The 16,473-nt window shown below is 39.0% G+C and overlaps 1 long non-coding RNA gene across 2 annotated transcripts in view; it reads left to right on the forward strand.

Moving 5' to 3' along the window:
• LOC102158351 (uncharacterized) overlaps positions 1-16,473 on the forward strand; it is a 758,918-nt gene that overhangs the window by 632,706 nt on the left and 109,739 nt on the right. Inside the window, exon 10 of one of the 2 annotated variants that reach the window (XR_014835889.1) lies at positions 5,004-6,154. The exons of the other annotated variant lie outside the window; for it this stretch is intronic. This is a non-coding gene — a long non-coding RNA (uncharacterized LOC102158351). Of the gene's footprint in view, positions 1-5,003; positions 6,155-16,473 lie in introns of those variants that run through there. 2 annotated transcript variants of the gene reach the window in all.

The raw sequence follows: 16,473 nt of genomic DNA on the forward strand, positions 1-16,473 counted from the left end.
TGGGTATTTCTCTGCTAGTGGAAATGTAAGTGCTTTCTTAATTTTATGTGTGGTTTTAAAAATTTCCAACATTTTGGAAACACACATGAATTACCTTTATAATTATAAATATTTTAAAATATGGTTTTGACTGCCAAAAATAAATACACATCCTCTAGATGGTTTGTTTGCAAAAAGTTGATCAACCTCTTGCTGGATTCTACCCAGCCTCTGACATGCCTACTGCCTGTTTGACTAGAAAGAAAAAAAAAAAATGCTATCCAATTAGTCAGCTGTATGTAGTCATCCAACTTCCCTCACACTTTCAAAGACAATGCTGCACAGACAAGAATCTATCTCCTTAAAGCCCTCTCTCCAGAAAAAGTAGCAACTTGTATTTTGTTTGTTTATTTATTTCTTTATTTGGCTTTTTAGGGCCACACCCGCGGCATATGGAGGTTCCCAGGCTAGGGGTCCAATCGGAGCTGTAGCTGCCAGCCCACACCACAGCCATAGCAACTCAGGATCCGTAGCATCTTCGACTTACACCATAGCTCATGGCAACGCCAAATCCTTAACCCATTGAGCCCAGGGATCAAACCACAATGTCATGGTTCCTAGATGGATTCATTTCCGCTGCACCATGAGGGGAACTCCTTAACTTGTATTTTAAAAGTGAAAATTGATTTACATCTAAATCATATTTTCCATGATATGATTGGATCTAATATTTTTGTGAAGGACAGTATACAGGCAATTTGAGGAGAAGGAATTATAATTATCACATTCATTACTATGAGTGTTATTTATCTCTCTTGTCAGAGCTCATAATAAATAAATCATGTTATTTAAAAAATACATTCTTCAGTCATTACTGCATTAATTTCAAGTTGTGCCTGAAAATGCACTTTTATTTTCTTAGCATTGACGCAGCATTTTCATTAGAATGTTTATCATTTTCTTTCATAGACTATTATGAACATAAAGTTTCTCTTACTCTTTCTCTCCCCCCCCCTTTTTTTTTGGCTGCACCCACAGCATATGGAAGTTCCCAGGTCAGAGATAGAACTGGAGCCTCCACAGTGACCAGAGAGGCTGCAGTAGGATCCTTAACCCACTGTGCCACAGTGGAAACTCCCAACACACAGTTTTCTTAACACATGATTGTGTTTCATAAAGTAAATATCATATAAAAAGTGCTGTAATTTTGGTAGTCTTCTCTACTGTATATGTGTTTTGTTGTTAGCTGTCTGTCACATGCTCATTTTCTGCACTCAACAATTCCACTATTTTTAATGGTTTCATTCACACACTGCCCTAACAAAGCCGTTAGAGATCATTAATATGATTCAATATTGTGTGTGTACCTTAGGATTTTCTTATCACTGTATTGTTTGTTCCTTTTCGTTCTTTTTTCTTTCCTTTTCTTTGCTTTTCTTTCTTTTTTTTAAAGAACAACCACATAACCTCTTTCCTCATGTATGCATTTTCTCTTTATTAGACCATGGCCCACTTTCTGAAACTAATCAGTCCCTGAGTTTTACCAAATGATTTTGATCCAAAGGCGTTGCTATGGATTTTTCAGTTGTAAAATATATACATACAATATAGAATAATTTCATAATCCTTTTTTTTTCCATTTTGAAAGCATAGGTTTGCATAATCACCCAAAAAAGATGCAAGTGAAATTGTACATCAAGAAAAGAAAAAAGTAGTAATAATAATAATAATAATAATAAGGTGAGTTAATAAGCACTAAGAGCTTTCCCAATTCCATTTTTCACCAACACCATTTAGTAAATTGGCTCGCATTTTCCTCCTGCAAATCTAAAAGTGCTCCTAACATTTTTCCATGTTATTATCTTGTTTCACTATTCTGTATTTTTAAATAATTACAAATTACTACTATAAGACACTTATCTATTTATGATTCTAAGTATCCTATCATTTTGTCCTGTCTTCAAACTTCTGTGTTTTATGTCATTTTCTCTATATGCAGTTTCATATACTTTAAACTATGTCTGCACTGGACTGAATATTTGTGTCTCCCCCTAATCCGTGTGTGTTTGGACAGGGGGTCTTTGGGAGGTAATGAGGTGGTGAATGTGGAGACCTCATGAACGGGACTGGCGCCCTTATAAGAGGCCAGAGGGCTGGCTGGTTCTCTTTCTGCCACAGAAGGATACTGAGAAGTTGGCAATCTGCAGCCTAGAAGGGGGGTCTCACCAGACCCTAACCACATGCTAGCACCATGATCTCATCCTTTTAGGCTTCAGAACTATGAGACATAAAGTTCTGTTATCCATAAGTCATTCAGTTTATGGCATCTTGTTAGAGGAGCCTAAGCTGACTAAGACAGCATCCAAAGCCATTGCTCTGTAACAGGCTTTTTAAAACATTCTCGGATACTTCAGCTTCTTCGATCTTCTCAAAGGAACAGTTTTTGCTCCATTGATACTATTTGTTGTTTTCCTAATTTCAATTTTATTGATCTTCGCTCTTGCCTAGACTCTTACTAGCCCTCTTGTTGCCTTGGGTTTGACTTACTTTTATAATTTCTCAAGGTGGGAGATGATATTATCAAATTGAGTCTTTTCTTCCTTTCTAATATAACATTTAATGACATAAATTTCTCACTTTACAGTGCTTTAGCCAAACCCCCAAAATTCTGAGAAGGTATATTTAGGTTTTCATTCAGTTCAAAATATTTTCTAATTTCCTTCAATAATTTCTTTTGAAGCATGGGTCAGTAAAAATGTATTATTTAATTTCCCAATACCTGGGGACCTTGTATTGTATGTTTTAAAAATTAATGTTGAGATCTTGAATGCTAGAAAGAGGTGTTTGTTCCTAATGTGTTCAGCAATGGGGAGCCATTGAGGATTTTTGAGAAGTAAACTGACACGATCAGAGCTGTGCTTGAGAAAAGGCAATCTTGAAGGATAGAATGGATTGAAGGGAGGCAGGAGGGAGCTAGCTCAGAGTCAGCTATGCATTCTAGCCAACCATGCCATCTCATGCACTCACATCTATTGAATTTCTCTCGATTTCTGAAAGAACATTTCTTTAAGCATTCAGGTCACTTTGAATTTAAATCCCAATTTAAATGTACTAGCAAATTCACGAGTTAGTGTCATCTGCAATGCTAATTAGCACACACTTTAACTATCTACATGAACAACTGGTTTAACCATTACCACCGCCAAGCCAGTTAAATTGCTCAAATCAGGCTAAAATTGTTGTCAGTGGACCAGATATTTGCATTTAGTATACGCGTTTCAAACTTAATTGCTACTTAGCTACTTAGAACCTAAAATGTAATTGGCATGAGACATAATTAGTATGAAATCAGAATTTTATAAATCTCTGCCTAATTATTCCGAATCATATACCTAGATGCCTGGCTGCCATATATTTTTGTAAAGTTTCATGCTCATTTAAACCGAAGCATTTATTTTGAGAAATAAAATATTGCCTGCCATATCAGTAAACAAAAGATGTCACTGTCATCAGTGATCGCAGCCCCACCCTCCCAAGGGTGAGCCCTGAGGAAACTCAGGATGTGAAAACCTGGGATACTGGCCCCAGATAGCTGAGGTGCATATCAAAGGAGTGGTATCAGTGAGCCCAGACCTTGCATCTTGCCCTACCTAGAAAAGTGCTGAATTCCTTAACCTGAGATCCCTAGTTTTCCATTACTAGCAGTAATATTTTTTCCTCCTACCTGCCCTTTGTTGCAAAACGCCTATATACCCTAGCTCCCCCATCGCCTCTGCAGAGCACTTTTCTAAGGGTTACTTGAGCTGCCGCCTCCCCAGACTAAGTCCTCATTTTGCGCCCCCCAAAAACTTAAACTCTCAACTTTTAGGTTGTGCATACATATTTTTTAGTCAGCAATTTCAATAAATCTCTTGGAACCTACCAATACTGTGGAAACGGAACAATTGTCACCCAACATGTGTGACTTAAAAGGGAAGCAAGATTGGAGTTCCCGTCCTGGCGCAGCGGAAATGAATCCGACTAGGAACCATGAGGTTGCAGGTTCAATCCTTGGCCTTGCTCAGTGGGTTAAGGATCCGGCGTTGCCATGAGCTGTGGTGTAGGTCGCAGATGTGGCTCAGATCTGACATTGTTGTGGCTCTGGCATAGGCCGACAGCCACAGCTCCAATTGGACCCCTAGCCTCGGAACCTCCATATGCCATAGGTGCAGCTCTAAAAAGACAAAATAAATAAATAAAAAGGTAAGCCAGATTAAGCTGGGCTGGGCTCATGAAACACCATTTCTTTCTATTCAACAAAAATTCTGCAATTTTAAATATTTTTTAAATTAGTTTTTCAATAGAGTTAGATATCACAGCATCCATATTATAAAGTCAGGAAGTTGGAATATTCTCTTGAAGATATATAAGGAAATAGGAATAATTGCTTGCCATGAACGGAAGAAGGGCAAAGCATTTGAAGCCACACCCTGCACTTTAAAGAGTCTGGTTGGTCTTTCACTTTCCCTTACTTGGCTCTTCACAGTCAGCAGAGGAGAGACTCTTGAATCATGAATTAGATATACAACACTCATCCTGGAGTCACATAGCAGCTTTCAGAAAATGCTACAGAACTTTGTCAAGGGCAGCCCCTTCTTTGGCCATTCCCTGCGATGTTGTTTCATTAAGACTGTGTCTCTTAAAACAAAAAACAAAAAACAAAAGACTGTGGTGCTTAATGTTTGGGGGTATGGATCCCTTTTAGAGTCTGATGAAAGTAGAGGAAATGGGAACTTTTGCCAAGAAAATCCCCTCAAATGAGCATAAAGCTCATAATTTTGTCTGTAATTTCAGAGTTGATAGTTCTCTCCCTGTTTGGGGTTTCATTGTGTCCCCTCAAAAGATACGTTGAAGTTACTGTAAACCAGCTATAATGGAAAAAATAAAAGTCATTTAAAAATTTTTTAAAAATAACAAAGAAAAAGATAGGTTGAAGTTCTGACCTTCAGAAACTGGGAACATATTTTAAAATAACATCATTCCAGATGTAATGAAGACACTAGGCTGGACCCTATCCCAATATGATCGGTGTCCTTCCAAAAGAGAGAAAACCACGTGAAGACACAGACACACAGGGAGAACAAACACCATATGAAGACAAAGACAGAGGTTGGAGTGAGCACTTATGACACCAGAACACCGGAGATCCCAAACTGTCACCAGAAATGAGAACACAGGCGTGAAACTGATTCTCCCTCAGAACACTTGTGAGATAGAGTCTCAGGATGTCAGTGTCGCCGGGATAAAAGTTCGGACCCTTATCGCCCCTTCTGTCCCACTGCAATTGTTATAAAGTTCTTGAGCCCCTCCTGAGCAACCTGGCCTACTCCGCTCCTGCCTCATATAAGGAAAGGTACTTGGGCCGTTCCTCCCCCCAGCCCTATAGGAAAGTATACGTCCCCGCCCAATCCGCGGATGTAGTGTAAGACCTCTCCTCTCGCTTTTGTTCCTGGGCTGTAAACACAGACTTGACTGCGCACTCAGGATTAGCTCTCCCTGAGCATCAGGAAGTCGTCCCGCTGTGCTAGCAGCATTTCCCATCTCAATAAACTGTCTTTCTCTTCGCCCCACTCTGAGTCTGGAAATTACCTGCTAACCCATGCTTGGGCCACAACAACACTTGTAAGGAGCCAATAGTGCGGGCATCTTGATTTCAGACTTAGGATCTTCAGGAATATGAGACAATCAATCCATTTCTGTTGTATGTAACTATCCAGTTGTTTTGGCAGCCCAAGGAAACTAATGCAGATTTTGGTACCAGGAATATTGCTACTGTAACACATATCTAACACATAGAAGCAGCTTTGGAATTAGGTAATGGGTGGACGTTGGAAGAATTCGTAAGCCTTGATTTAAAAAATCACCTAGATTGCCTTTGAGAGAGGATGGTAAAAATATGAACACTAAGGGCACTTCTGATGAGGACTTAGAAAAAAACGATGAACGTCTTGGACACTGAAGGAAAAGCAATGCACATTATAAGGTGGCAGAAAATTTGTTTGCATTGTGTTTTGCTGTTGGGGGGAATGTAGAACTTATAAGCTATACACTTCTATATTTAGCTGAGAGAATTTGCAAAGTGTGGAGGATAAAGCCAGATTTATTCTTACTGCTTATATTAAAATGTGAGAGTAAAGATATAAATTAAGGACTGAATTCTTGAGCAAACTGTAACCCGTACTTCGTGATTAGGAAAATTCTCAGTCTGGCTAGATACCGTGACCTAGAAACAGGGCCAAGGCTGCAGCTGAACAACCACTGGCTAAATAGATTAAATATGTGCCTTTGGATCCAACCAACCATCTCTGCAAAGTCGGGAATAGGAATAGGGTTATCCCGGAAGGATCTGGGAGAAACCCCGTGTCAAAGGCTGTGAATTCCCTTGACAGCCACAGCAAACAGAAAAGGTTTTTGAGAAGTGTATCAACATGGCATTGCTGGCCTAGATTGAAAGGGACAGAGATGGGACAAAAGGAAGGAAGTGTGACTCCAAGGGCAGAGCCAGGCGTGCAGAAAGCACAGGCCCAGGGGACACAGTTGCCACCTTCTTGTTTCCAGAGGGTGAGGCTGCTGCCCAGAGCTTAAGGGCAGAGCATCAAGTCACAGAATTATTCTCAGGCCCTGGAACCTGGTGAAATTTGCCCTGCTGTGTCAGGAACTTACTTTAGACTAATGACATCTTTTCATCTTTTTTTTTCCCCTCTAAGTTTTCCCTTTTGGAATAGAATGTCTATCTTAAGCCTGTCCTATAACTGTGTCTTCTCTAGGTTTCAAAGGTCTACAGATAGGGAAGAGTTTTGCCCCTAAATGGACCATACTCAGAGTCTCACCAATAACTTGTTTAAATGATGCATATAATAAGATTATATACATATATATCACTTAAATAAGTTATGGGCTTTAAATAAGGACTTTAGTGGATTATACTTAGATGATATTTTGGACTTAAAGTTGATGTTGGAATGGGTTAAGACTTTAAGATGTTGGGATAGAGTTAATGTATTATGTACATGGGAAGTAATTTGACGAAGGCGAAGAGAGGGTTTTAAAGGAGAGAGAGAGAGATTGGAGTCATGCATCTACAAGCCAAGGAAGGTCAAGGATTCTGGCCATCACCAGAAGCTGGGGGAGAGGCACAGAACAGATTCTCCCTCCCAGTCCTCCTAAGGGGCCAGCACTGCTGACACCATGATTTCAGATTTCTAGCCTCCAGAACTGTTAGACTGCCAATTTTTATTTTTTCAAAGCACACAGTTTATTTTACTCAGTTTGTGGTACTTTGTTTTGGCATCACCAGCAAACTACCACATCCACCCTCAAGCCGCATCGGTATTATTTTAAGCAACCTGTGAAACCCAGGATCCTTCCATTTTCAGGTATTTGTTCAGCAGCCAGACCGAGCAGCAGGATGTCTTGAGTACAATATAAAACAAATTGTGCGGCAATTTCTATGACCCAAACTAGAGAATATTATAGTTCAGAGCCATTGCATAATTTAACGAACTACTAAAGAGTATGCTATGAAAACAGGGTAAACTGCTAGCAGAAAATTCATCCCAGTGTTCAGATTCTCCATATGACTAACCTTTGCTTACTCATTGATTAATGTGTTTACCTGCCTTCTCCATGAGCGAAGAGTTGAATATCACATTTGCAGCTGACTCACTCTTTAATGGATATTCAAGCACATTCTTTTTCAAGTGCTAAGTAAAACCTTGTCCTTAGTGAAATAAAATGTAGCCCATAGGCATATAAACTTGTACCTACTAAACTGTTAGTGTGAGTGCCTTCTAGCTTGTTAACTGGGATTACGTCAGCTTCCAATGCCCATGGGTCTTTGAAATATGGAAAATATATAAGTTTCAAGATGGTACAGGACAATACATCAAAAATCAAACAACATGAGCCACTACATCATATTGTTTGAGGTCAAAGAACTGCTTTAAAGTCATGACATAGAAAAGTTTTCTTAATGTTTAAAAATCAAAAAAAAATTATTTCATTAAATTTAATTTTTCAGTCTCTAGGGGAAAATACACTGTCCTATCAACTTTGAATTTGGGGCTCTATTTTAGGAAGGGTTTTCTTTGAATTTTATTTTGTGCAGTGGTAAAAAATATTCTTCCTGTTGGGTATAAAGAGAAAGTATAATCATTAGCATCAGAACAATCATTTATTCATCAAATATATACTGAGTATCTACCAAGTATCTGTCACCAGTCTGGACAATGGCAATACAAAAAGAAATAAGATATGGTCCCTGCCCTCAAGGACTCTTACTGATAGAGGAAGGCACAAAAAATAACAGTTGTAAGAGCTCCCTGGTGACTCAGTGGATTAAGGATCTGATGTTGTCACTGCTGTGGCTTGGGTTGCTGCCGTGGCACTAGTCCTATCCCTGGCCCAAGAACTTCCACATGCTGGAAGGAAAATTGCCACTCAATGCAGTTCTAATCTTGGCTCATCGCTGTATCATAACAAGAGTCAGTCCAGTGAATGAATATACAAGCAGGCAGGACACCGTACTTACTGCAGACCATGTGGCGGAGTTCCTGTTCATCTTATTTGTGGAATTCTCTCTCTCTCTCTTTCTCTCTCTCTCTCTCTCTCTCTCTCTCTCTCTCTCTCTCTTTAGGGCCACGCCCAAGGCATATGGAAGTTCCCAGGTCCAAACAGAGATGCAGCTGCTGGCCTATACCACAGCCACAGCAACCCTGGATCCTTAACTCACTGAGTGAGGCAAGGGATCCAACCTGCGTCCTCATGGGTACTAGTCGGGTTTTTAACCCGCTGAGCCACAGTGGGAACTTCTATCTCATATTTAATGTATCTGAATACGACATGGAAAAGTGCCGCTAGAAATAGGCCAACTTTTAGAAAAAGCTAGCAGTCAGTATTTTTGTGGAAAACATATATCATTCTCATCACAAGGTATGACCAAACATCAATGACAAAATGACTTATTTGAGCCAATGTGAGCATTTATAAAAGGGAATTTATGGCCTTTCATCCAGTTTAAAACTTACTCTGTAACACTGGTTATAGCTTTCAATAGCAAAGGCAACGTATAGAATAATATGGGTGAAAAAGTGAGGTGCATGTGAACAATAGTTTTAACTTGGCGAGAAAGAACTTTACGTGTTAAATAAACTGAGTCTTTCATTGCCTATCAAGGCTCTAATGTATGTCTGTCAACAGTAAGCACATAGGTGGATTGTTGAGGGTCCAATGTGCCAGGCCTAGAACTAAACAAGTGTTATTTCATATAATTTTTGGAGAAATCTTATGAACGAGGTATATGGTCATTCTCATTTTATCATCGAGGAAATTAGAAGTCAGAGATGTCACAATATTTACAGATAGACAATAATTTCCAAAGCTTACATTTAAGAATTACATAAACAGACATATAATTCATATAGAATGTCCATACATATATATGGACACAAACATATATCTGTGTATATATACATTAACATGTATATATTTATGAAAATGTATAATCTGGTTATGTTTCATCACTGTCAAACTAAACATTTCTAATTTCACTACTCGGTTCAGTTTGTATCATAAAATCTTCTCCAGAGGGAGTAGTGCAACATGAATTCTCCCTTCTTTGAACATCTCTGAAATTAATCAATATATTGCTTTGCCATATGTCAATTTACCTTCCTGGACTGGAGCCATAGCTATTTTAAAGTTTATGGAGTCCAACCTACATTTCTGTGTAGGAATCTCTTTTTAACATTCTTAACATATGTTTTTTTGTTTCCACTCAAATATGAGTAATGAAAAGAGAAAAAAAGGTCACCAATTGCGTTGTTGGGGAGCTGTGGTAGGTCCTAAATCTGTCTTCTAAAGATTTATAGGTCCACTCATGTTGTCCCAAATAAATGGCAAGATTTCATTATTTTTATGGCTGAATAATATTTCATTGTGTATAAATTACATTTGCTTCATCCATTCATCCATTGGTGGACACTTAGGTTGTTTTCTTATCTTGGCTATTATAGCTAAGCTGCAATGAACATAGAAGTGTATATATCTTTTCAAATTAGTGTTTTTGTCCTCTTCAGATTAATACCCAGAATTGGAATTACTGGATCATATGGTAGTTCTATTTTTATTTTTTGAAATTCCTGCTGTGGCACAGTGGGTTAATAATAGGACTGCAGCAGCTTGAATGGGAACTTCCATATGCCATGGATGTGGCAAAAAATATATATACTATTTTTATTTTATGAAGGAAACTCCATACCATTTTTCCACAGTGGTTGCACCAATTTACATTTCCACCAACAGTGCCTAAGCATCCCCTTTTCTTGAAATCCTCACCAACTCTTGTTATCACTTGTCTTTTTGATAATAGCAAATCTAACAGGTGTGAGGTAATATCTCATTATGGTTTGATTGGCATTTCTCTGATAATTAATAATGTTAAGCATCTTTTCATGTGCCTGTTGGCCATCTGTATGTTTTCTTTGAAAAAGTGTCTATTCCATTTATTTTTTAAGACTATTTTTCTTCTGACTCCTCTATAGTACTTCTTAATATTTTTACCCTATTTTTGGCTTCACTTTTATTTTAGAGAACTAAAAGTATTTTAAACATTATTCTTTTAGGCCTTATGTCTTCAAAGACTACCGTATGAGCAAAAAAACACTTTCATCTATGATGTTTGCTTGTTTTCCACTAATGCATCAGGAAGAATGCTTTACTATTAATAGTGAGAGTGAGAGGAAGGACACATTATGATGATCTGTACTGATTCCAATTCTAATATAATTTATCTTTTAAACTAATCTGAAAATGAGGTGAATGTAACTTTTACATTGGAAAATCTCAAGACAAAAAATAGCCCCAGCGATCTACAGGTAAAAGTAAGTTAATCTGTCTTTGTAGGTGAAATCTTTTACATGGAACATCCAAAAGAACACACACACAAAAGAATTAATCTATTAAAAGAAATTCAGCAAAATTGCAGGATATGAGATAAACACACAAAATTCAGTTGTAATTTTATGCACTGGCAATGAACAATCTGAAAAGCGAATTAAGAAAATTCCATTTATGACAACAACTAAGAGAATAAAATACCTATGAATAAATGTAACCAAAGAGGTGAAAGTCTAATACACTGAAAACTATAAAATATTGCCGAAAGACATTAAAGAAACTTAAATCAGTGAAAATTTATGCCATGTTCATGGATTGTTAATATTCAAATGCTACCAAAATCAATCTACAGCTTCAGTGAGATCCTATTAAAATCCCAGTGTCCTTTTTTGCAGAAATGGAAAAGCCAATGCCAAAATTCATACAAAATTGCAAGGGCCCTGAATAGCCAATATAATTTTGAGGGGGGAAAAAAAAAACAAAGTTGGAGGACTCACACTTCTCAATTTCAAACTTACTACAAAGCTACAATGATCAAAATAGTGTGGTACTGGCATAAGGACAGACACACAGACTAATGGAATAAAAATGAGAATCCAGAAGTAAACCCAAACATCTATAGCCAACTGATTTTCAACAAGTGTGCCATAGATTCAGTGGGGGAAGGAATAGTCTCTTCAACAAATGGTGTTTGGATGAGTGTATATCCATATAAAAAAGGATGACTTGGACCCCTACCTCATACCACATAGAAAAATCAATATAAATGGATCAATAATCTAAATGAAAGTATAAAAGTATCTTTAAAAAGGTAAAAGTATAAAACTCTTAGAAGAAAACATAGGTGAAAATCTTCATGACCTTGAATTTGACAGTGGATTCTTAGATATCACATCAGTAGTACAAGTGATAAAAGAAAAACGACAGGTAAATTGGAATTCATCAAAATTTTAACCACAATGGTGCATCCATGGTGATTTAACCATTACAGCAGAAAGACAATGGAGAAACTATCAGAAAACTACATACCTAATAAGGATTCAGAATATAGGAAAACTCTTACAATTCAATAACAACAATAAAAAAAAACAATTAAAAATGGATAAAGGGGAGTTCCCTTCATGGCTCAGCGGAAATGAATCTGACTAGTATCCATGAGGACGCAGGTTCAATCCCAGGTCTGGCTCAGTGGGTTAAGGATCCAGCATTACTGTGACCTATGGTGTAGGTCACAGACAAGGCTCGGATCTGGCATTGCTGTGGCTGTGGAGTAGGCCGGCTGCTACAGCTCCAATTTGACCCCTAGCTTGGGAACCTCCATATGCTGCGGGTGCGGCCCTAAGACCCTAAAAAGACCAAAAAAAAAAAAAAATGGATTAGGGCTTGAACAGCCATTTATCTAAGAAAAAAACATCCAAACAAGCAAGCACATGAAAAGATGCTTCACGTCATTAGTCGTTAGGGAAATGCAAGTCAAAAATCACAATGAGAGATCTCTTCACACCCACTGGAATGTCTATAATTTTTAAATGATACAAAATTACAAGTATTGGCAAGGATGTTGAGAAATTGTTGCTGGGGATATTAACTGGTACAGTTGCTGTGGAAAAGAGTTTGGTGGTTCCTCATGCTACACCCAGAATTACCACCTGACCCAGTAATTCCACTCCTGGGTATATACCCAAAGATCTAAAAACATTCAAACAAAAACTTGTACACCAGAGTTCCAGTCATGGCTCAGTGGTTAACGAATCCGACTAGGAACCATGAGGTTTTGGGTTCGATCCCTGGCCTTGCTCAGTGGGATAAGGATCCGGCGTTGCCGTGAGCTGTGGTGTAGGTCTCAGACGCAGCTCAGATCCCGCATTGCTGTGGCTGTGGCATAGGCCGGTGGCTACAGCTCCGATTCGACCCCTAGCCTGGGAACCTCCATATGCTGCGGGAGCGGCCCCAGAAAAGGCAAAAAAGACAAAAAAGGAAAAAAGAAAAAACTTGTACACAAATGTTCTTAGCCTTACTACACAGTAGCCAAAAAATGCAAACAACTCAAATGTCCATCAATGGATGAGTGAATAAACAACCATGGTATGTCCATATGATGAGATATAATTAAGTCATAAAAGGGGAATGAGGTACTGATACATTCTATGATGTGGATGAGCCTTGGAAATATTCTGACTGAAAGAAACTGGACACAAAAGGTCACAAGTTGCATGATCTCCTTTGTATGAAATATTCAGAATTGGTAAATCTACAGAGACAGCAAACTGGTTCTGCCAGGAGCTGGGAGAAGGGTTGAGTTAGAAATGACCGCTTAATGGGTACGGGGTTTCCTTTGGGGATGATGAAAATGATTGGGAACTTGGTATAGATGGTGGTTGCACAACATCGTTGATGATCTAAACACCACTGAAATATATACTTTAAAATGGTTGATTTTATGCTATGTGAATTTTACCAAAATGAAAGGTATATGAATACAATCACACAGCATGTAACTTTTTGAGATCAGTTGGTTTCATTCAGCATAATTCCATTGGGATCCATCCAAGCCATTTGCCTTCTATGCCTTCAGAGAAACTGATGAAAAGGGCCAAGGCCAAGCACAAAACCAGCTAGCATGCCAAGGCGTTCTCTACCCATGTTAACATTTGCTCCATTCATATTTGTGTACATTTCCACCAGGCATGAAACCACTTGCCTACCCTATCACCTGCCTATCACCTAGTTCCTGTTTCTCCCTCTTGTTTCTCCCTCTTTGACTATTTGACTACTTTAGTATCAGTATTAGTTACCATTGCTGCTGTAACAAATTGCTCCATACTTAGAAGGTTAAAACAACACTAATTTTTTTTTTGTCTTTTTGTCTTTTCTAGGGCTGAACCCCACGGCATATGGAGGTTCCCAGGCTAGGGGTCCAATCGGAGCTGTAGCTGCCAGCCTACACCACAGCCACAGCAACTTGGGATCTGAGCTGCGTCTGCGACCTACACCACAGCTCACGGCAATGCCGGATCCTAAACCCACTGAGCAAGGCCAGGGATCGAACCTGCAACCTCATGGTCCCTAGTCGGATTCGTTAACCACTGAGCCACGACGGGAACTCCATCACACTAATTTATTATCTTAAAATTCTGAGAAGCAGAAGTCTGAAGTGGGCACGACTCAGTTAAAAAGGCATTGGAAGGGCTGCATTCCTTTTAGAGACGCCGGGGGAGACGCCATCTCCTTGCCTTTTCCCAGGTCTCGGAGAATCCTGGCATTCTCTGCCTCCGAGGCCCTTCATCAGTCTGCAGAGCCTCATTCCAATCTCTGCTTCCACCATCACAGCCCCCCTCCCCCTGTCTCTCTGACCCTAAATCTACTACCTTCTTTTTATAAGGTTGATTACAGGGGGGCCACCTGGATATTTCACTGTAATCTTCCCATTGCAGTGCCCTAATTTAATCACACCTGCAGAGTTCCTTTTGCTATGTAAATTAGCATATTCACAGATTCTAGGGTTTAGAATGTGAACATATTTGATTCCGCCTACCCCAGGAGTTTTTCTTGCTGAATTCTAGACATATTGGTTCAACAGCATTCCCTTGATTTACCAGACTAGTTAGTCTTTCAAGGCTCATCCATTTAACTGCAGTGCCTTGAATGAATGAGTAGAAAGTACCACAATAAACTGGACATGCTAATTATCCTGCGCATGCCTGGACACACCCAAAATGACGTCCCCAGAGTTAGAACATTTATTAAAGTACAAGCCTTGCTTTCGACACTCTGCCTTTTTAGGAGCAATGCTTGAGATGTTTTGAAGACTCAGTATGCATTGATTAATGGTTCTCTCCACATCTGTCCACCAAGATACTATTTTAATGGTATGCATTATTGATTTGTGTTTTCCCACAGTGAAATCACCATAATAATTTGTACTGGTCAATAAAACAAGCAGATGCTTGAATATTCGCATGAACTGTATTATGACCAGCACTTTCAGAGGCAGAAGATAATAGAGACTATACGAACAATCTCACAAAATCTAAGCAATTCTTTTAACTATACATAAAATACAAAAGATACAGGTATTTCCCACACCAACATGTGGAGGCACGTCCAAATGGCAGTATTTTTTTTCCCCTAATCCCTACCATACTGGGTCTTCAAATGTAAGTTTCTCACGACCAAACTAAAGTGGATTCTCAATTTATGAAACTAAATCACTGTTTTAAGGAGTTCAGACAAATGACTAATTGTAAATGTAAAACATATACAAAATCCCACCACATACTCTGGGCCAGTGGACAACAGGGAGAGAGCTGGGACAGTTATTCCCTCAGTCTGAGATTCTGAAGGAATGTTTCTTCTGGCCTAAAATCCAGCTCCTAGATTTGTGGCATCTGCCCGTTTAATAATAAACATGCCTCTGTGTATTCATTGAGTGTGTTGACTTAATGGGTCCAACGACAGAGACCAAAGCTGGAAGTTTCCTCTAGGACCTTCTTGGCAGATAGACCTTCCTGCTTTGTTTGGACACTTCTTGAGACTGCTTTGGGGTTTTCTAAATTACCTCCACCCTCCCCCTTCTCTCCCTGCTCTCCCACCCGACACTAACTGCTTTGCTGATCATGCGCTTCTATTTACATATGTATCTGGCTGGGTTGTTTTGATGTAAGGGAGTTATTAAGGAGCTCTCTTCCAGCTTCAGTTTGATTCTGTGTCACTGAGTCCAAAGGATGGAAATCCCTTTTTACAGACTGAGGCTGCTAATGCTTCGATGACATCTTACTGCAGTCTGCAGCAGCTGGGGATTGGCATTGCCTTGGTTTTTCCCTGTATGTCAAGACACATAATTTATTAACTTTTAAAATGAAATGGTATATCGTGATATTTCATTGTTTCTTTGTTTTGCTTTGTTTCCGTTTGTCTTTCTAAGCTGTGAGCTGAGAGGTTTTGAGAGCCAGACTTTGAAATGAGTCAGCTGTTTAGAGCCCAGACACTGAAAGAGGTTTCCTTAGCAACGGGAGCTGTGTGGGAAAGCCTTCTGCACACGATAGCTAAGGAAGCAGTATTTACTGGCTGAAGCGCAAAGCTTCCCCTCGGTCCAGGAGTTATTTTCTTAGTACAGGGGTACTTGGCTTGTGTTTGTTTTAGCTCATGTTCAAACATGGGAAAATTTCTTCTCAGGGTGAACTTTGCATTTTGTGGAAATAAATTAAATACTGATATTAAGCACATACTGCTACAAAAATAATCATAAGATCAATAAAGCACTATTAACCAAAGGAGCTAAGCTTTAGTCAATGGTAAATAGCGAAAGTATCTTATTGATCTAATCGCAAGTACATTCACTGCTATAATGAATTCAGTCTGGCAAATGTCTTGCCTCCATTCCTATCTATAAGGTGGTCATTAAATGTATAGAAAATATCTGACTCCTAGCAGGTTTCCTGGAAGAGAGTTCACATTTCAGACAACCAATCCTTATGTGACCTATGGCCAGCTGACATGATTGGTTAGAACTTGACTATGCAAACCAAGGCTTCTGGTTGGATTCGATATTCCACTCAA

This window comes from Sus scrofa, chromosome X (genome assembly GCF_054392235.1).
Source record: "Sus scrofa isolate SSC_HxYL_T2T_F1_AM1 chromosome X, Sscrofa_HxYL_maternal_Yorkshire_Landrace_v2.0, whole genome shotgun sequence".
Classification (NCBI taxonomy): Eukaryota; Metazoa; Chordata; class Mammalia; order Artiodactyla; family Suidae; genus Sus; species Sus scrofa.